At 48.2% G+C, this 17,238-nt stretch overlaps 36 non-coding genes across 36 annotated transcripts; all 36 read left to right on the top strand.

Moving 5' to 3' along the window:
* Positions 1 to 4,444: 4,444 nt before the first annotated feature.
* On the top strand, positions 4,445 to 4,516 carry Trnac-gca (transfer RNA cysteine (anticodon GCA)). Its single transcript has one exon. It is a non-coding gene; the product is annotated as a tRNA-Cys (tRNA).
* A 72-nt stretch (positions 4,517 to 4,588) lies between these two features.
* On the top strand, positions 4,589 to 4,660 carry Trnac-gca (transfer RNA cysteine (anticodon GCA)). Its single transcript has one exon. It is a non-coding gene; the product is annotated as a tRNA-Cys (tRNA).
* A 72-nt stretch (positions 4,661 to 4,732) lies between these two features.
* On the top strand, positions 4,733 to 4,804 carry Trnac-gca (transfer RNA cysteine (anticodon GCA)). The gene has a single exon. It is a non-coding gene; the product is annotated as a tRNA-Cys (tRNA).
* Positions 4,805 to 4,876: 72 nt separating this feature from the next.
* Trnac-gca (transfer RNA cysteine (anticodon GCA)) lies at positions 4,877 to 4,948 on the top strand. Its single transcript has one exon. It is a non-coding gene; the product is annotated as a tRNA-Cys (tRNA).
* A 71-nt stretch (positions 4,949 to 5,019) lies between these two features.
* On the top strand, positions 5,020 to 5,091 carry Trnac-gca (transfer RNA cysteine (anticodon GCA)). Its single transcript has one exon. It is a non-coding gene; the product is annotated as a tRNA-Cys (tRNA).
* Positions 5,092 to 5,163: 72 nt separating this feature from the next.
* Positions 5,164 to 5,235, top strand: Trnac-gca (transfer RNA cysteine (anticodon GCA)). Its single transcript has one exon. It is a non-coding gene; the product is annotated as a tRNA-Cys (tRNA).
* A 72-nt stretch (positions 5,236 to 5,307) lies between these two features.
* Trnac-gca (transfer RNA cysteine (anticodon GCA)) lies at positions 5,308 to 5,379 on the top strand. The gene has a single exon. It is a non-coding gene; the product is annotated as a tRNA-Cys (tRNA).
* Positions 5,380 to 5,451: 72 nt separating this feature from the next.
* Trnac-gca (transfer RNA cysteine (anticodon GCA)) lies at positions 5,452 to 5,523 on the top strand. Its single transcript has one exon. It is a non-coding gene; the product is annotated as a tRNA-Cys (tRNA).
* Positions 5,524 to 5,595: 72 nt separating this feature from the next.
* Positions 5,596 to 5,667, top strand: Trnac-gca (transfer RNA cysteine (anticodon GCA)). The gene has a single exon. It is a non-coding gene; the product is annotated as a tRNA-Cys (tRNA).
* Positions 5,668 to 5,739: 72 nt separating this feature from the next.
* Positions 5,740 to 5,811, top strand: Trnac-gca (transfer RNA cysteine (anticodon GCA)). Its single transcript has one exon. It is a non-coding gene; the product is annotated as a tRNA-Cys (tRNA).
* A 72-nt stretch (positions 5,812 to 5,883) lies between these two features.
* On the top strand, positions 5,884 to 5,955 carry Trnac-gca (transfer RNA cysteine (anticodon GCA)). The gene has a single exon. It is a non-coding gene; the product is annotated as a tRNA-Cys (tRNA).
* A 5,014-nt stretch (positions 5,956 to 10,969) lies between these two features.
* On the top strand, positions 10,970 to 11,043 carry Trnac-gca (transfer RNA cysteine (anticodon GCA)). Its single transcript has one exon. It is a non-coding gene; the product is annotated as a tRNA-Cys (tRNA).
* Positions 11,044 to 11,113: 70 nt separating this feature from the next.
* Positions 11,114 to 11,185, top strand: Trnac-gca (transfer RNA cysteine (anticodon GCA)). The gene has a single exon. It is a non-coding gene; the product is annotated as a tRNA-Cys (tRNA).
* Positions 11,186 to 11,257: 72 nt separating this feature from the next.
* Trnac-gca (transfer RNA cysteine (anticodon GCA)) lies at positions 11,258 to 11,328 on the top strand. The gene has a single exon. It is a non-coding gene; the product is annotated as a tRNA-Cys (tRNA).
* A 72-nt stretch (positions 11,329 to 11,400) lies between these two features.
* On the top strand, positions 11,401 to 11,471 carry Trnac-gca (transfer RNA cysteine (anticodon GCA)). Its single transcript has one exon. It is a non-coding gene; the product is annotated as a tRNA-Cys (tRNA).
* Positions 11,472 to 11,543: 72 nt separating this feature from the next.
* On the top strand, positions 11,544 to 11,615 carry Trnac-gca (transfer RNA cysteine (anticodon GCA)). Its single transcript has one exon. It is a non-coding gene; the product is annotated as a tRNA-Cys (tRNA).
* Positions 11,616 to 11,687: 72 nt separating this feature from the next.
* Positions 11,688 to 11,759, top strand: Trnac-gca (transfer RNA cysteine (anticodon GCA)). Its single transcript has one exon. It is a non-coding gene; the product is annotated as a tRNA-Cys (tRNA).
* Positions 11,760 to 11,831: 72 nt separating this feature from the next.
* Positions 11,832 to 11,903, top strand: Trnac-gca (transfer RNA cysteine (anticodon GCA)). The gene has a single exon. It is a non-coding gene; the product is annotated as a tRNA-Cys (tRNA).
* A 73-nt stretch (positions 11,904 to 11,976) lies between these two features.
* Trnac-gca (transfer RNA cysteine (anticodon GCA)) lies at positions 11,977 to 12,049 on the top strand. Its single transcript has one exon. It is a non-coding gene; the product is annotated as a tRNA-Cys (tRNA).
* Positions 12,050 to 12,122: 73 nt separating this feature from the next.
* On the top strand, positions 12,123 to 12,193 carry Trnac-gca (transfer RNA cysteine (anticodon GCA)). Its single transcript has one exon. It is a non-coding gene; the product is annotated as a tRNA-Cys (tRNA).
* Positions 12,194 to 12,265: 72 nt separating this feature from the next.
* Positions 12,266 to 12,336, top strand: Trnac-gca (transfer RNA cysteine (anticodon GCA)). The gene has a single exon. It is a non-coding gene; the product is annotated as a tRNA-Cys (tRNA).
* A 72-nt stretch (positions 12,337 to 12,408) lies between these two features.
* On the top strand, positions 12,409 to 12,480 carry Trnac-gca (transfer RNA cysteine (anticodon GCA)). Its single transcript has one exon. It is a non-coding gene; the product is annotated as a tRNA-Cys (tRNA).
* Positions 12,481 to 12,552: 72 nt separating this feature from the next.
* Positions 12,553 to 12,624, top strand: Trnac-gca (transfer RNA cysteine (anticodon GCA)). The gene has a single exon. It is a non-coding gene; the product is annotated as a tRNA-Cys (tRNA).
* Positions 12,625 to 12,696: 72 nt separating this feature from the next.
* Positions 12,697 to 12,768, top strand: Trnac-gca (transfer RNA cysteine (anticodon GCA)). The gene has a single exon. It is a non-coding gene; the product is annotated as a tRNA-Cys (tRNA).
* A 72-nt stretch (positions 12,769 to 12,840) lies between these two features.
* On the top strand, positions 12,841 to 12,912 carry Trnac-gca (transfer RNA cysteine (anticodon GCA)). Its single transcript has one exon. It is a non-coding gene; the product is annotated as a tRNA-Cys (tRNA).
* A 72-nt stretch (positions 12,913 to 12,984) lies between these two features.
* On the top strand, positions 12,985 to 13,056 carry Trnac-gca (transfer RNA cysteine (anticodon GCA)). Its single transcript has one exon. It is a non-coding gene; the product is annotated as a tRNA-Cys (tRNA).
* Positions 13,057 to 13,128: 72 nt separating this feature from the next.
* On the top strand, positions 13,129 to 13,200 carry Trnac-gca (transfer RNA cysteine (anticodon GCA)). Its single transcript has one exon. It is a non-coding gene; the product is annotated as a tRNA-Cys (tRNA).
* Positions 13,201 to 13,272: 72 nt separating this feature from the next.
* Trnac-gca (transfer RNA cysteine (anticodon GCA)) lies at positions 13,273 to 13,344 on the top strand. The gene has a single exon. It is a non-coding gene; the product is annotated as a tRNA-Cys (tRNA).
* Positions 13,345 to 13,416: 72 nt separating this feature from the next.
* Positions 13,417 to 13,487, top strand: Trnac-gca (transfer RNA cysteine (anticodon GCA)). The gene has a single exon. It is a non-coding gene; the product is annotated as a tRNA-Cys (tRNA).
* A 72-nt stretch (positions 13,488 to 13,559) lies between these two features.
* Trnac-gca (transfer RNA cysteine (anticodon GCA)) lies at positions 13,560 to 13,631 on the top strand. Its single transcript has one exon. It is a non-coding gene; the product is annotated as a tRNA-Cys (tRNA).
* Positions 13,632 to 13,703: 72 nt separating this feature from the next.
* Trnac-gca (transfer RNA cysteine (anticodon GCA)) lies at positions 13,704 to 13,773 on the top strand. The gene has a single exon. It is a non-coding gene; the product is annotated as a tRNA-Cys (tRNA).
* Positions 13,774 to 13,845: 72 nt separating this feature from the next.
* On the top strand, positions 13,846 to 13,917 carry Trnac-gca (transfer RNA cysteine (anticodon GCA)). The gene has a single exon. It is a non-coding gene; the product is annotated as a tRNA-Cys (tRNA).
* Positions 13,918 to 13,989: 72 nt separating this feature from the next.
* Trnac-gca (transfer RNA cysteine (anticodon GCA)) lies at positions 13,990 to 14,061 on the top strand. Its single transcript has one exon. It is a non-coding gene; the product is annotated as a tRNA-Cys (tRNA).
* Positions 14,062 to 14,133: 72 nt separating this feature from the next.
* Trnac-gca (transfer RNA cysteine (anticodon GCA)) lies at positions 14,134 to 14,205 on the top strand. The gene has a single exon. It is a non-coding gene; the product is annotated as a tRNA-Cys (tRNA).
* Positions 14,206 to 14,277: 72 nt separating this feature from the next.
* Trnac-gca (transfer RNA cysteine (anticodon GCA)) lies at positions 14,278 to 14,349 on the top strand. Its single transcript has one exon. It is a non-coding gene; the product is annotated as a tRNA-Cys (tRNA).
* Positions 14,350 to 14,421: 72 nt separating this feature from the next.
* On the top strand, positions 14,422 to 14,493 carry Trnac-gca (transfer RNA cysteine (anticodon GCA)). The gene has a single exon. It is a non-coding gene; the product is annotated as a tRNA-Cys (tRNA).
* The last annotated feature ends 2,745 nt before the right edge of the window (positions 14,494 to 17,238 follow it).

Here is a 17,238-nt window from a genome sequence, read left to right as displayed (position 1 = left end):
ATACTCTCGATAATTGGGCATTCGGTTAATTCAGACGTTTTTTCCGGACCCGTGAAATCCGAATTAATGAGTTTTTATTGTATTTAGGTGAGTGTTTAAAAGCACATGAACCTTGCTCTGTGAGGAGCATCATTTCCTTTAAAGTCCTTACACTGCAATAAATGCAATTTATAGAAACCATAATGAAATTTTATAGAAATGAATCTCCATCTGGATCGTGAGGTTATTTTTTTAACTGATTCCACACACACCTTAAAGAGGCAATGCGAGGGTTTCTTGAGCGCTCTACCAACACAATCAATGTTGTTCTCAGTGTGGTCCATTATGTTCAGCATAGTCATGCAACAGCCTGGTGCACCTAAAAATATCATTATTCGTTTTTAGGGCAGCCGCAGCAGTCAACCCTGACAGAGGAAGCAAGGTCGAGAAGTCAAGGAAGCAGCGCCGCCTCACACCACAAAGACCAACTTAATCAAAGCTCTGCGAGACTATGAATGCTAAGTGTTACAACGAAAAATTTGCAGTGTCATTATGCATATACCGTATTTACTCGAATCTAAGCCGATGTTTTTTTTTCGAAAAAACGATGTGCGAAGGGGGGGGGGGGGGGGGGGAGGCTTAGATTCGAGTGCAATGATTAAGTTTTTTTTGCTGGCCTTGCGAATTTCGCGGGTCGGCTTATAATCAGCGCCGGCCTAGATTCGAGTAAATACGGTATATCTACACATTTTCCAAACCAGTTTGAATCTACGGTGACAACATGTACGCAGTTTTCATTATTTTGAAGGTGTTTACATGCAGCATTTCCTGCGCTTAAATAAAGATTCGTTTCTTTTATCATGAAAGGAGAATCTACTGAAACGTGCCTGTTTTTATTGCGTTATTTACTAGAGTGCTGGAAGCAACACCACGCGGGTGTAGCTCCAAGAAGTTCACAGTGTCCGCTGCGGTAGTACAGTGGTTCCGGTGCTCGGCTGCTTACCCGAAAGTCGCGGGTCCGACCCCGGCCCTGGCGGTCACATTTCGACAGAGGCGTAATGGTAGAGTCCCATGTACTGTGCGATGTCAGGGCACGTTAGAAACACCAAGTTGTCGAAATTTCTGAAGCTCTCCACTACGATGCGCCTCATAATCATATCGTGGTTTTGGCTTGTAAAATCCCAGATATTATTTTAAAAAATTGAATATATTTGGAATATGCAAACGCAATATATTGGTATTGTGTTTATGCAGAAAACTTCTGTAAAGTAAAACGGAAAAAATCTGTCGAAACACAGAAAACTTCAAAATAGAAAACATAGCTTTACAGAAATTTTGTGGCAAGAGAGCTGCCAGACAATTTCTGTTTTTTTCACAAAATATTTTTTACAGTGTGTGTTCTCAGTGCACACGACAAGACGAGCACGCGGGGCTTCAGAGATAGGAGCACTGATGTTCTGACGCGGATTGTCAAGAACTGGGATCTTGAGGATGTCGCGGAATGTCTTCATAATACGAGTGCGATTAGGTACACACGATTCGAAGGCCCCAGTCATGCAAGACTTGACCGCATTTACGTATCCGATGATATCCTGCCGGCATGTACTAGTTATGCTGTAGTCCCGGTGTCGTTTTCTCACCACTGCTTAGTAGAGTGCTCTATAGGAAAAAATATGCGAAGCAACGCTTTCTCGTGGGATACCTGGAAATTTAATAGCAAGCTCCTGGAGGACGAAGAATTTAATTCAACTGTAATGGAGGAAATTAGCAAATTAGATCCGAGCAAAAGTCTGCCCATTTGGCAACAGTGGGAGCTTTGCAAGGAAACTTTAAAATTAGCAGCAATTAACAGGGCTACGTGCATTCGGTACGAGGAGAAAAGGAAAGAGACAGAATTGAAACAGCTTCTTGAGAGGCTACTAAAACATGAATGCCGTGCCCCGGGAATATGGATAGAAGATATCAGAAAAATAAAACAAAAAATAGAGCAGATGGACGAGCAGCGTTATCGGGGTGCGCTTGTGAGGGCAAGGGCAGAAGACACCGCCGCAGGCGAAACGCCATCGAAACGAGCGCTAGGCTTGGAAAAGGCACGCGCGGAAAAGAACCACGTTCGTGAGATAGAATGGGGCGGTAACGTGTCAACCGAAACAGAGGGTATCGGAAGAGCCTTTACTGAACATTATCGGAAGCTGTTTGCAGTGCACGACATAGACCTTCAACAATTCAAGGATGAATTTATGCCTGTATTACCCCGTCTGGACGACGAAAGAAAACATTTTGGAGCGTGCGATAACAGTGGCCGAAGTTGAGGTTGCTATAGAAAAGTTAAACCCGGGAAAATCACCTGGACCGGACGGATTCACTGCGGCCTTTTATAAAAAGTACAAACATGAAATCAGCCCTATCTTGACAGTTATATTTAAGGAGCGTATAAATTAAACACATTGCCTCCCTCATACAGGACATCCCATACAGTTCTCATACCCAAAACCGAGGATGTATATAAACTCAGATCTGTATCAGCATATCGTCCCATAGCCCTAACAAATGTAGAGTATAAAATTTATATGAAAGTATTGGCTCGAAGATTTCAAACAGTCATACAGGACATCGTCGGGCCTCACCAAACATGTGGCATAAAAGGGCGATCCATTGTCCTTAATATTCATAAAGCGCGAAGCATTCTGGAGTGCTGTGATTACTCGGATGATCGGGTTGCCATTTTACAGATCGACCTTGAAAAAGCTTTCGACTGTGTTGATCACAGAATTTTGTTTGCTGTTTTGAATCATGTTAACCTTGGTTCTGTTATCTGTGAGGGAGTGGCCCTGGCGTACCGAAACTGCACGACGAGGTTGATTGTGAATAAGAGTCTGGGGGCCCCCATTAACGTGAAGCGTTCGGTACGTCAGGGTTGCCCCCTAAGCCCTTTGTTATTTTGTATTTATATAGAAACACTGTGCATGAAAGTAATTAATGACAATAGTATCCTTGGTTTCCAGTTGCAAGCAGTCGAAGTGAAGCTGTTAGCATATGCAGACGACATTGCTATTTTTACAAGAGATCGTAGTAGTATAACACAGGCCGTCGAAACAGTGCGTGAGTTCACCAAGGCTACGGGGAGTGGCGTGAACTGGTCCAAGAGCCTTGGGCTCTGGCACGGATCGTGGCCATCGACGCCGGACCACTTCTCTAATGTGCCTTGGGCAACGACCCCGGGCAAGTACTTGGGAGTGCCGCTCGATTGTTATCGCGAAAGCGACAACTACTGGAAAGAGCAGCTGAAAGATACGCAGGAGAAAGCGGTGAAATGGAAAGGAGCTTCGTTATCGATTTTTGCCAGAGCCACCGTCTGCAATCTGTTTTTTATCAGCAAGCTCTGGTACGTAATGCAGGTGCTGCATTGTTCCCGGACTAATGTACAGAAGTTCCATAGGATATTTGCCATATTTGTCTGGGCTTCTGAGTGGGAACGGTGCAGCCGTACCAACTTGTTTCGCCGGGTAAAAGATGGGGGACTGGGACTCGGTCACTTGTTTTTACGGCAGCTTGTCAACCGGTTCTTGTTTTTTAGAGATGCCACCGAACTTTTCCTGCGCACGCTATGTCAATTAAGATTGGGAAGATTTCTGCCTGACTTTGTTGTGTCTACCGCAGATTGTGTGGGAGGGATCGGTGGTTTTTATAAAGAAATAGTGTCCAGTATCAGATTCCTAAGTGTAAGGTTTTCACGAGACTATCTGTTCAATGTCAAGCGAAAAGAACTTTATTTTTCTTTGTGTGATGTTGTCTTTCCAGTGCATTTGTACAGGTCATTGCACGAGGGAGGCCCAGGCAGCAATGTTTTAAAGAGGGTAAAAAAGATGCACGTGCAGCCTGGAACGAAAACATTTTTCTTTAAGCTGCATTCGGGAACATTGCCAGTGAAAACTTTTTTGGAGGGAAAGGGGTGTTTTTTGCCGTGGGGCACGCATTGTATTATTTGTAAGTCGCCCGAAACAATAGATCATGTTTTTTACATTGCTGGGAGGGAGTTTATTTTTGGGATGTTTTGCAAAGAGCGATTCAGAAAGAATTTCCCTTGTACCCGCACGGCATTCGATTCCTGAGTGTACAGAACGAAGATGGCGTTCCATTTGACGCAATCATGCTCATGGGCCTCCACTCGTTGTGGCGTTCGAGAATGGCAGGTCAGCATTTCGACAAGGATGCGCGGCCTGCCCGTGCCTATTTCAGAGAGAGTGTGCACTGGTTTCTTGAGATTCACAAAACGGCACCGGAACCACCCGACTGGCTCTCTCAAGAGTAGAGCCACTTGTAAAGTTACCTGAATTTTAAACTGACGATACCAGCATGTAGCTGGTTGAATTACCTCACGTAGAGTGTACATAGGGTAGATTTATAGCAGTGTTGTCTGTGTAATGTGTTTGTACCTAAGCCAGGTAATAAAGAAAAAAAAAGTGGGGGCATAGCTCAGTGGTAGAGCATTCGACTGCAGATCGAAAAGTCCCCGGTTCAAACCCGGGTGCCCCCTTGAACTCCTTCTTTTACTTACTTTTTAGTTACGACGCTCTTGACAACGACGCCGTGATCCTCTCAGGAGAGTGGGGGCATAGCTCAGTGGTAGAGCATTCGACTGCAGATCGAAAAGTCCCCGGTTCAAACCCGGGTGCCCCCTTGAACTCCTTCTTTTACTTACTTTTTAGTTACGACGCTCTTGACAACGACGCCGTGATCCTCTCAGGAGAGTGGGGGCATAGCTCAGTGGTAGAGAATTCGACTGCAGGTCGAAAAGTCCCCGGTTCAAACCCGGGTGCCCCCTTGAACTCCTTCTTTTACTTACTTTTTAGTTACGACGCTCTTGACAACGACGCCGTGATCCTCTCAGGAGAGTGGGGGCATAGCTCAGTGGTAGAGCATTCGACTGCAGATCGAAAAGTCCCCGGTTCAAACCCGGGTGCCCCCTTGAACTCCTTCTTTTACTTACTTTTAGTTACGACGCTCTTGACAACGACGCCGTGATCCTCTCAGGAGAGTGGGGGCATAGCTCAGTGGTAGAGAATTCGACTGCAGGTCGAAAAGTCCCCGGTTCAAACCCGGGTGCCCCCTTGAACTCCTTCTTTTACTTACTTTTTAGTTACGACGCTCTTGACAACGACGCCGTGATCCTCTCAGGAGAGTGGGGGCATAGCTCAGTGGTAGAGCATTCGACTGCAGATCGAAATGTCCCCGGTTCAAACCCGGGTGCCCCCTTGAACTCCTTCTTTTACTTACTTTTTAGTTACGACGCTCTTGACAACGACGCCGTGATCCTCTCAGGAGAGTGGGGGCATAGCTCAGTGGTAGAGCATTCGACTGCAGATCGAAAAGTCCCCGGTTCAAACCCGGGTGCCCCCTTGAACTCCTTCTTTTACTTACTTTTTAGTTACGACGCTCTTGACAACGACGCCGTGATCCTCTCAGGAGAGTGGGGGCATAGCTCAGTGGTAGAGCATTCGACTGCAGATCGAAAAGTCCCCGGTTCAAACCCGGGTGCGCCCTTGAACTCCTTCTTTTACTTACTTTTTAGTTACGACGCTCTTGACAGCGACGCCGTGATCCTCTCAGGAGAGTGGGGGCATAGCTCAGTGGTAGAGCATTCGACTGCAGATCGAAATGTCCCCGGTTCAAACCCGGGTGCCCCCTTGAACTCCTTCTTTTACTTACTTTTTAGTTACGACGCTCTTGACAACGACGCTGTGATCCTCTCAGGAGAGTGGGGGCATAGCTCAGTGGTAGAGCATTCGACTGCAGATCGAAAAGTCCCCGGTTCAAACCCGGGTGCCCCCTTGAACTCCTTCTTTTACTTACTTTTTAGTTACGACGCTCTTGACAACGACGCCGTGATCCTCTCAGGAGAGTGGGGGCATAGCTCAGTGGTAGAGCATTCGACTGCAGATCGAAAAGTCCCCGGTTCAAACCCGGGTGCTCCCTTGAACTCCTTCTTTTACTTACTTTTTAGTTACGACGCTCTTGACAACGACGCCGTGATCCTCTCAGGAGAGTGGGGGCATAGCTCTGTGGGAGAGTCCACTTCCGGCCGCTGAAGCGAACGGACGTGCGATGGCTGGCTCCAGCGGAGCGGTGACAGCGGCCCATTTAAGCCGCGGAAACAGGTCATTTGAAGATAAGGACTATGAAGTTGTATTGCCAAACCTTCCTACAGGGCGTATTGTTTTAAATACGGTGTTTTTGCATGCTGACGTACGAGCCCGGCCGTATCGAGTGGAAGATTTCCGTGACACTCTGGCAAGCCTGCGATTGCTCCCCGAGGTGGCTACGTTGGGGGCGTATAGGATGAGCCATGTGTGGGCGGTGACTTTCAAGAACATGGACGCAGTCAAGACGATCCTGGCGCACGGAGACATCAAGGTTAAAAACTGCCGTTGTCTCGTCATAGATCCGGCAAACCAAGATGTGCGTATGAAGGTGCACTGGCTGCTGCACAAGGTTCTTGATGAAGATGTGCGACGTGCGTTCGAGCCGTACGGTCAAGTGCGGCACATTAGCAGTTAGCGGTGGCGTGTAAACGGCATCACCGAAAAAGGCTCCACGACCCGCATTGTGGCACTTCGGTTGAAGGTGGGCGTTAAAATTGATGACCTGCCTCATCAAGTGAACGTAAGCGGTGAGCAGGCTTTGGTGGTTGTAGCAGGCAGAGCGCCAGTTTGCCTACGTTGCCGAGCAAAGGGGCGCATACGGCGCGATTGCCGTGTACCACGATGTGGTATCTGCCGAAGGTTTGGCCATGAGGATAATGACTGCACGCTGTCTTATGCCAGCGTTCTAGGTCCAGCTACTGGCAACGACCAAACTGAGCTGTTCATGGATGAACATGAAGCGGAAGAAGCAGCAAGTACGGCCGGGACAAAAGAACAGGTTACGCCCCAACTGGCGAAATCAAGTAAGCCCTGCGGGATAGCGGACGGAAAGGTCGTGGAGAAGCCGTCTGAGCCAGAGCCACTGAAGCCAGAAGCATCAGTCAACGCGGAGCAGCACCTGCCTACTGTAAATGATCCCAGTGACGCAGAGACACTGAAAGACGACATGGAGGTCAGCGAAAACACAGGCAGTGGACTAGCTGGAAAGCGGCCGAGAGAAAATGGGGGCGAAGGCGAGAGTTCCTCCGGGGATTGTGGTGGTGGAGAACCACCAACTAAAACCTCAGGAATTCGGCGTCCGACTTTGAGGCCACGGCCGAACTTCCAAGCCAACTCACGGGCGGAGGCCAAGCAGCTTCCGCAGCATACGCCACCTGAGACTTGAGACTCTTGTGCTTTTTCCGGACAGAAAGTAACCCGTAAGTGAGCATTGTTTGCCCAGCAATATGCCTGTAAAATGTTATGGGCGTGGTGTAAAGAATTTTGCAACCGCTTTTTTTTGACAAGCGTTCACCTGAAGTAGACACGGTTTTTCGCACGCTCAGAAAGATAAAAGCATGGCTTACAAAATAGAAGCAGCCTTACGTGTCGCTACATTTAACGTTAGAGGATTACGTTCTAGGAGGCGGCAGTATCAGTTACGTCGTCTGTTGCTTGAAAATGACGTTGATATTGCCGCCGTGCAGGAAACAAAAATTGAATCTGAAGAGCAGATGGATACTATATTTTCGACTTTCCGCTCTAGCTACAATATATGTGTAAGTCATTCTTTAGGTACGTCAGGTGGATGTCTTCTTTTTATGAAGAACACAATTGGTCTTGTTGAAGAATGCGTACAAACTAATAATGAAGGACGATTAATAACATGTGATTTTTCTTTTTTCGGGTGTGAGTTGGCGCGTTCTTTGCGTATATGCGCCAAATAGACAGCATGATAGGAAAATGTTCTTTGAAAACCTTGAAGTGTATCTATCGAGTGATAAGACAACAATAATTCTAGGCGATTTCAATTGTGTCTGTAATGCCGAAGACAGGGCATGTAAAACGCCTATACGTGACTCTAGTGCCTTGTTTTTGGATTCGATGGTTCGTGAGCGAGATTTGGAAGACGTGGGATATGTGCTATCGCAGGCTACCCTCTACACACATTACCAGTTCAATAGTCAGGCCAGGCTCGACAGAGCCTATGTGTCTACGTCATTGCTTCCCCTGTGCCAAGACTACGCTGTGAAGAATGTCTCATTTAGTGACCACAGTCTAGTCATGTTTACCATTAATAAAAAAAGAAAAGCCCAAATTTAATTGGGACCTCTGGAAGTTGAACAATAAGTTACTTGAGGATGAAAAGTTTGTGGGAAACATAGAGAAGGAATTAAAAGAAGTGGTTGAGGGCAACACAACCAGTCTAATTCACGCATGGGAGTGTTTCAAGGAAAAAGTAAAAATAGATGCGATCGGAAGGTCAGCTTCAATAAAGCACACCAAATTAAAAGAAGAAAGGCAACTACAGTACGAACTCGATTTTTTGCTCTGTCAAGAGTGCACGCAACCTGGCATCCGCAGCAAAGAAATCAAAGAAGTGAAACAAAAATTAGAGGCCGCAGATGTGGAAAGATACAGAGGAGCGGTAGTACGCGCACGCGCAGAAAGGCTTTGGTGTGGCGAGGTTCCTACGAAGCGTGCAGTAGCAGATGAAAAGAGCTACGCGACAAGAAACGAAATCCGGGCGATAGAATACAAAAATGAAGTTACAAAAGATAAAACGCAGATTGAGCGCGCGTTTGTGGAATATTTCCAACAGTTGTTGGGGGGCGTAAAACAGGACAGCAGCACGTACGTTCGGCTTTTCTTGTCACTTATGCCGAAGATTGATGACGTCGCGAAAGCTAGATTAGAAGCACCCATCTCTGTCAGAGAAACTGAAATGACCATTGAAAAAATGAACAACGGGAAGACGCCGGGCCCAGATGGACTAGGTGTTGCATTCTATAAGAAATTTAAAAGTATTGTGGCAGAAGCTCTGCGGAATATGCTAGGTGAGGCATACGAAAAGAAAGAATTACCAACATCCTTCAGAAGAACGCACATAGTGTTAATCCCAAAAAGTGACGACCCTACGAAACAGCTGTCTGTCAAGTCGTACAGACCAATAACCCTAGCGAATGTTGACTACAAAATATTCATGGGAGTGTTAGCCAGGCGGATTCAAACTGTGATTAAAGAAATAGTCGGACCACATCAAACTTGTGGCATAAAAGGCAGAACGATTACGACGAATATTCACATTGCAAGAAATATTTTAGAATGCTGTGATGAGTTTGAGTCTCGAGTAGCTATGTTACAAATTGATCTCGAGAAGGCGTTTGATCGCGTGAACCATCATGTACTCTTGAGCATTCTTGACTACGTCAACATAGGAACTGTGGTGTTAGAAGGGGTACGAATGGCGTACACGGGGTGCACTACGAGGATTGTGATAAACAAACAGCTTAGCGAGAATATAGAAGTCTTATCGAGCGTAAAACAAGGATGTCCTGCGTCTGCACTGCTTTTTGCTATCTATTTAGAACCCCTATGTCAGAAAGTGCTACAGAATGACCAGGTGCGAGGGTTTCGCTTGATGTCCGCGGAGGTCAAAATGCTTAGTTACGCGGACGATATTGCTGTGTTCTGCCAAGACCGAGAGAGTGTCAGAGCAGCACTAAACGATGTGAAGTCCTTCTGTGAGTGCACGGATAGTAAAGTAAATTGGAGTAAGTGCCTTGGAATATGGCATGGAAACTGGCACAGCACACCATCATTATATGAAAACATTACGTGGAAGGTAACACCTGACAAGTACTTAGGTGTACCTCTCCAACACTACAGGGACACAACAGAATATTGGAGAGAAGAAACGGAACAGCTAAAAATCAAGACGAAAAAGTGGGGAGGGCGAGACTTTTCCATTTTTACGAGGTCAACAGTCAGCAATATATTTCTTATTTCACGAGTGTGGTATGTTTTACAAGTGCTATTTATGTCACGCGTTGCTGTACAAAAGCTCCACAGAGTGTTGGCAGTGTTTATCTGGGCTTCGACGTGGGAGAGGACAAGTCGCACAAATCTGTTCTGTTCTGTGCAAAGTGGGGGGCTAGGTCTTGTACACTTGTTCCTGAGGCAGATAGTGGCCAGGTTTATTTTTTTACGAGATCAAGGTGATTGTTTTTTGAGAACGGTGATACATGTGCGGTTGTCCAATTTTTTGCCTGATTTTATTGTAACCACAGTCAACGGGGCGACAAGGCGACCTAGGGGTTACATGCAAGAAGTGATTGCGGCTTTGGAAATTTTGAGAGTGCGATTTTCGATGGAGTATCTCTCTAAGGTGTCGCGAAAGAGACTGTACAAGGACCTCGTAGAAATTATGTTGCCAGAGCCTCTGTATAGAACATTGTACCCCAATGGGCCAGGGGATGACGTCTTAAAGAGAGTGAAAAAGATGCCAGTTCGGCCCGCAGTTAAGACATTCTTTTTCAAACTTCATAGTGGCACACTCCCTACATTACCTTAGCTCCGTGAAAAAGGAATATTTGTCCCTTGGTCAGTAGACTGTATTATCTGCAGAAAACCTGAGACAGTTGACCACATTTTTCTTGACTGTACTGATGCAGTCTTTCTCTGGGACATCCTTCAAAGGACCTTGAAGAAAGAACTGCCCGTTACACCGTATGGCATCCGTTTTCTGCCTGTCATAAGCGTAGGGGGTGTGCCCTACGATATGTTCATGGCACTGGTTCTTCACAGTGTGTGGAGAACACGGATGGCAGTGCGAAACGTAGACGTGAATCCCCGGCCTGCTCGAGAGTATTTCATTGAAAGTGTACAATATTTGATGACTGCATACGAGGCACAAAATGATAAGCCAGAGTGGTTCCCCTGTTTGGTTGAATTGGTTGGCATGAAGCGTCTGCCTTTTTAACTCCCATGTGCTGCAAGGTGGGGCAGCACTTTTATATGTGACACTGCAATGTATTTTATATGTTGAGTTGTACTTTGTTTGCTAAGCAGGCAATAAAGAAAAAAAAAAAGGCATAGCTCAGTGGTAGAGCATTCGACTGCAGATCGAAAAGTCCCCGGTTCAAACCCGGGTGCCCCCTTGAACTCCTTCTTTTACTTACTTTTTAGTTACGACGCTCTTGACAACGACGCCGTGATCCTCTCAGGAGAGTGGGGGCATAGCTCAGTGGTAGAGAATTCGACTGCAGATCGAAAAGTCCCCGGTTCAAACCCGGGTGCCCCCTTGAACTCCTTCTTTTACTTACTTTTTAGTTACGACGCTCTTGACAACGACGCCGTGACCCTCTCAGGAGAGTGGGGGCATAGCTCAGTGGTAGAGCATTCGACTGCAGATCGAAAAGTCCCCGGTTCAAACCCGGTGCCCCCTTGAACTCCTTCTTTTACTTACTTTTTAGTTACGACGCTCTTGACAACGACGCCGTGATCCTCTCAGGAGAGTGGGGGCATAGCTCAGTGGTAGAGCATTCGACTGCAGATCGAAAAGTCCCGGTTCAAACCCGGGTGCCCCCTTGAACTCCTTCTTTTACTTACTTTTTAGTTACGACGCTCTTGACAACGACGCCGTGATCCTCTCAGGAGAGTGGGGGCATAGCTCAGTGGTAGAGAATTCGACTGCAGATCGAAAAGTCCCCGGTTCAAACCCGGGTGCCCCCTTGAACTCCTTCTTTTACTTACTTTTTAGTTACGACGCTCTTGACAACGACGCCGTGATCCTCTCAGGAGAGTGGGGGCATAGCTCAGTGGTAGAGAATTCGACTGCAGATCGAAAAGTCCCCGGTTCAAACCCGGGTGCCCCCTTGAACTCCTTCTTTTACTTACTTTTTAGTTACGACGCTCTTGACAACGACGCCGTGATCCTCTCAGGAGAGTGGGGGCATAGCTCAGTGGTAGAGCATTCGACTGCAGATCGAAAAGTCCCCGGTTCAAACCCGGGTGCCCCCTTGAACTCCTTCTTTTACTTACTTTTTAGTTACGACGCTCTTGACAACGACGCCGTGATCCCTCTCAGGAGAGTGGGGGCATAGCTCAGTGGTAGAGCATTCGACTGCAGATCGAAAAGTCCCCGGTTACAAACCCGGGTGCCCCCTTGAACTCCTTCTTTTACTTACTTTTTAGTTACGACGCTCTTGACAACGACGCCGTGATCCCTCTCAGGAGAGTGGGGGCATAGCTCAGTGGTAGAGCATTCGACTGCAGATCGAAAAGTCCCGGTACAAACCCGGGTGCCCCCTTGAACTCCTTCTTTTACTTACTTTTTAGTTACGACGCTCTTGACAACGACGCCGTGATCCTCTCAGGAGAGTGGGGGCATAGCTCAGTGGTAGAGCATTCGACTGCAGATCGAAAAGTCCCGGTTCAAACCCGGGTGCCCCCTTGAACTCCTTCTTTTACTTACTTTTTAGTTACGACGCTCTTGACAACGACGCCGTGATCCTCTCAGGAGAGTGGGGGCATAGCTCAGTGGTAGAGAATTCGACTGCAGATCGAAAAGTCCCCGGTTCAAACCCGGGTGCCCCCTTGAACTCCTTCTTTTACTTACTTTTTAGTTACGACGCTCTTGACAACGACGCCGTGATCCTCTCAGGAGAGTGGGGGCATAGCTCAGTGGTAGAGAATTCGACTGCAGATCGAAAAGTCCCCGGTTCAAACCCGGGTGCCCCCTTGAACTCCTTCTTTTACTTACTTTTTAGTTACGACGCTCTTGACAACGACGCCGTGATCCTCTCAGGAGAGTGGGGGCATAGCTCAGTGGTAGAGCATTCGACTGCAGATCGAAAAGTCCCCGGTTCAAACCCGGGTGCCCCCTTGAACTCCTTCTTTTACTTACTTTTTAGTTACGACGCTCTTGACAACGACGCCGTGATCCTCTCAGGAGAGTGGGGGCATAGCTCAGTGGTAGAGCATTGGACTGCAGATCGAAAAGTCCCCGGTTCAAACCCGGGTGCCCCCTTGAACTCCTTCTTTTACTTACTTTTTAGTTACGACGCTCTTGACAACGACGCCGTGATCCTCTCAGGAGAGTGGGGGCATAGCTCAGTGGTAGAGCATTGGACTGCAGATCGAAAAGTCCCCGGTTCAAACCCGGGTGCCCCCTTGAACTCCTTCTTTTACTTACTTTTTAGTTACGACGCTCTTGACAACGACGCCGTGATCCTCTCAGGAGAGTGGGGGCATAGCTCAGTGGTAGAGCATTCGACTGCAGATCGAAAAGTCCCCGGTTCAAACCCGGGTGCCCCCTTGAACTCCTTCTTTTACTTACTTTTTAGTTACGACGCTCTTGACAACGACGCCGTGATCCTCTCAGGAGAGTGGGGGCATAGCTCAGTGGTAGAGCATTCGACTGCAGATCGAAAAGTCCCCGGTTCAAACCCGGGTGCCCCCTTGAACTCCTTCTTTTACTTACTTTTTAGTTACGACGCTCTTGACAACGACGCCGTGATCCTCTCAGGAGAGTGGGGGCATAGCTCAGTGGTAGAGAATTCGACTGCAGATCGAAAAGTCCCCGGTTCAACCCGGGTGCCCCCTTGAACTCCTTCTTTTACTTACTTTTTAGTTACGACGCTCTTGACAACGACGCCGTGACCCTCTCAGGAGAGTGGGGGCATAGCTCAGTGGTAGAGCATTCGACTGCAGATCGAAAAGTCCCCGGTTCAAACCCGGGTGCCCCCTTGAACTCCTTCTTTTACTTACTTTTTAGTTACGACGCTCTTGACAACGACGCCGTGATCCTCTCAGGAGAGTGGGGGCATAGCTCAGTGGTAGAGCATTCGACTGCAGATCGAAAGTCCCGGTTCAAACCCGGGTGCCCCCTTGAACTCCTTCTTTTACTTACTTTTTAGTTACGACGCTCTTGACAACGACGCCGTGATCCTCTCAGGAGAGTGGGGGCATAGCTCAGTGGTAGAGAATTCGACTGCAGATCGAAAAGTCCCCGGTTCAAACCCGGGTGCCCCCTTGAACTCCTTCTTTTACTTACTTTTTAGTTACGACGCTCTTGACAACGACGCCGTGATCCTCTCAGGAGAGTGGGGGCATAGCTCAGTGGTAGAGCATTCGACTGCAGATCGAAAAGTCCCCGGTTCAAACCCGGGTGCCCCCTTGAACTCCTTCTTTTACTTACTTTTTAGTTACGACGCTCTTGACAACGACGCCGTGATCCTCTCAGGAGAGTGGGGGCATAGCTCAGTGGTAGAGAATTCGACTGCAGATCGAAAAGTCCCCGGTTCAAACCCGGGTGCCCCCTTGAACTCCTTCTTTTACTTACTTTTTAGTTACGACGCTCTTGACAACGACGCCGTGATCCTCTCAGGAGAGTGGGGGCATAGCTCAGTGGTAGAGCATTCGACTGCAGATCGAAAAGTCCCCGGTTCAAACCCGGGTGCCCCCTTGAACTCCTTCTTTTACTTACTTTTTAGTTACGACGCTCTTGACAACGACGCCGTGATCCTCTCAGGAGAGTGGGGGCATAGCTCAGTGGTAGAGAATTCGACTGCAGATCGAAAAGTCCCCGGTTCAAACCCGGGTGCCCCCTTGAACTCCTTCTTTTACTTACTTTTTAGTTACGACGCTCTTGACAACGACTCCGTGATCCTCTCAGGAGAGTGGGGGCATAGCTCAGTGCCAGAGCCTTTGTATAGAACGTTGTACCCCAATGGGCCAGGGGATGACGTCCTAAAGAGTGTGAAAAAGATGCCAGTTCGGCCATCAGTTAAGACATTCTCTTTCAAACTTCGTAGTGGCACACTCCCTACAAAATCTTGGCATCGTCAAAAATGAATGTTTGTCCCTGGGTCAGTACACTGCATTATCTGTAGAAAACGTGAGACAGTTCACCACATTTTTCTGGACTGTACTGATGCAGTCTTTCTCTGGGACATCCTTCAAAGGACCTTGAAGAAAGAACTGCCCGTTACACCGTGTGGCCTCCGTTTTCTGCCTGTCATAGGCGTAGGGGTTGTGCCCTACGATGTGTTCATGGCACTGGTCCTTCACAGTGCGTGGAGAACACGGATGGCAGTGCGAGGCGTAGACGTGAATCCCCGGCCTGCTCGAGAGTATTTCATTGAAAGTGTACAATATTTGATGACTGCATACGAGCCACAAAATGATAAGCCAGAGTGGTTCTCCTGTTTGGATGATTTGGCTGGCATGAAGCGTCGGCCTTTTGTTTGTTTGACATTTTGACCGCACAAAAAAGACGAGGACAGAGGGAGGTACGAAGTCTGTCTTTTAGATGCGAAGCAGCTTATGGCGGAGTTCAATCCGGTGGTGGTGGTGTGCGGCGTGACCGCCCTTACTGAGCATGCGCAAGCCCTCTCCACACACCTCCTCCCCACACCCCCTCTCTGCTGCCTATCTGCCCTCTTTCTCCCTCTCCATTCCTGGCCCTCTCCACTACCCTTCTGCCCCGCTCCACTCCCCCTCTCGCGAGCCTCATTCTCTACTGCGACGAGTAGGCAGCAGCGACGCCTCCGGAGTCTTGACGTGGCAGGAGCGGCCGATGGCCGCCTCTGCTTCTGTGGCTCTAGACGCGGGGCGCTCGTGGTCTCCTTCCTCCTGCGACGAGTAAAGTCCCTGAAACTTCGTAAAGTAGCGACATACATGCATAAAAGCGCGCCTCCTCTCTTTTCTTCCTCCTCTGCCCTCTCTGAGGCTGACGCCGCGTCGGCATTGGCCAACTGCCGTCACGTGGGACCGCTCGGAGCGTTCGTTTGTTAATAACATCTTCGACTGGTCGTTTTCGAGTGCTCCGCAGGCGCTGAAAAAAGTGTGTAATATAGCAACTAACTATTGCTACTAACATTATCGGGTCAAAACAGAATCAGGAAGGAGAAACATGACTTGCATACCTTCTTGTTCTCCTTGAAAAGGTTTAAAGCTGTTTAATTCAACATTTTCAAATACTGTCAGAGCGCTCTCAAACGACCAGTCGAAGATGCTATTGCAGACGCTCGCTATTGCTATCTTTGCTCTTGAAGCGCGGGCTCGCTGGTTCTCAGCGCATGTGTTTTATGGATAAGCACTTTCCATTCCGCGTGCGTTGTGCTCTGTGATACCTTGCACGTAAGACCGACGTCACGGTTAGTTGCCATGGGCTTCTGCTGCGCTTTCGGATGCCGAAACAAATCAAGTGAAGGCAAAAAGCTGTTCATGATACCGTCCGGGAAGCGCGACGAGTTGCGAAGGAAGGCTTGATTACACCCAACCGGAAGATGTAACTTTCGGCCTACGTTTTCGACGCGACTATGCGAGGTAAGTTGCTCTCCTCCCACTATAAGTAAAGTCCCTGAAACTTCGTAAAGTAGCGACATACGTGCATGAAAGAGCGCCTTCTCTCTTTTCTCCCTCGTCTGCCCTCTCCGAGGCTGACGCCGCGTCGGCATTGGCCAACTGCCGTCACGTGGGACAGCGCGCAGCGTTCGTTTGTTTACAGTCGCTCGCGACTGCCATCTTTGCTCTCGAAGTGCGGGCTCGCTTGTTCTCTGCTCACGTGTTCTATGGATACGCACTTTCCATTCCGCGTGCGTTGTGCTCTGAGATACCTTGCACACAAGACCGACGTCGCGGTTGATTGCCATGGGCTTCTGCTGCGCTTTCGGATGCCGAAACAAATAAAGCGAAGGCAAAAACCGTGCGGGAAGCGCAACGAGTTGCGAAGGAAGGCTTGGTTACACCGAATAGGAAGATAGAACATTCGGCCGACGTTTTCGACACGTCTATGCGAGGTATGTTGCTATCCTCTCACTATAAGTACTCGTCGAGGTTCGCGCAAATCGCTGAGTGCTATAACGCCGTAGAAACGTCTCAGCTAATTGTGCAGTACGTCGCTATTCCTCACACGTTTTATTGCTGCTTCTGCGGGGTCTGCACTGAGTATTTTTTGTTTTTTTTTTCAAGAATATATGGTTAGGTTTTCTGCTTGACGTGATGCGCCTACTGGTTTGAGTCTGCGGTATTGGTTTGTGCGCCTAGCATGGCACGCCGACTGACGATCGAAAATGTGATTGCGAAACTTCAGAGATTCGGCGTAGTTCTTTTTAAGAAACAAAGCTGCAGTGTGAAAGCTCACATTAGGAGTGGTACTCCCTGTTTGTTTTTGGTTGCGTGCTCGGTTGTTTTTTTTTTCCTGGAGCAAATAGCTTTCTCTGGCTCTTGTACGTCGACAGATCGGCCGGTGGACTTGCGATAGAAGGTAGGTAGGCAGAGCGTGCGTGCCCAACCGAGTCGCAGGGTGCGTTCATCGTTTAGGAACCTCACGTGCACGTGTTATTTAGCG

Source organism: Rhipicephalus sanguineus, chromosome 1, assembly GCF_013339695.2.
Source record: "Rhipicephalus sanguineus isolate Rsan-2018 chromosome 1, BIME_Rsan_1.4, whole genome shotgun sequence".
NCBI lineage: Eukaryota > Metazoa > Arthropoda > Arachnida > Ixodida > Ixodidae > Rhipicephalus > Rhipicephalus sanguineus.
Note: the sequence above shows the minus strand (reverse complement) of the source record. Positions and strands in the feature narration are given on the sequence as shown.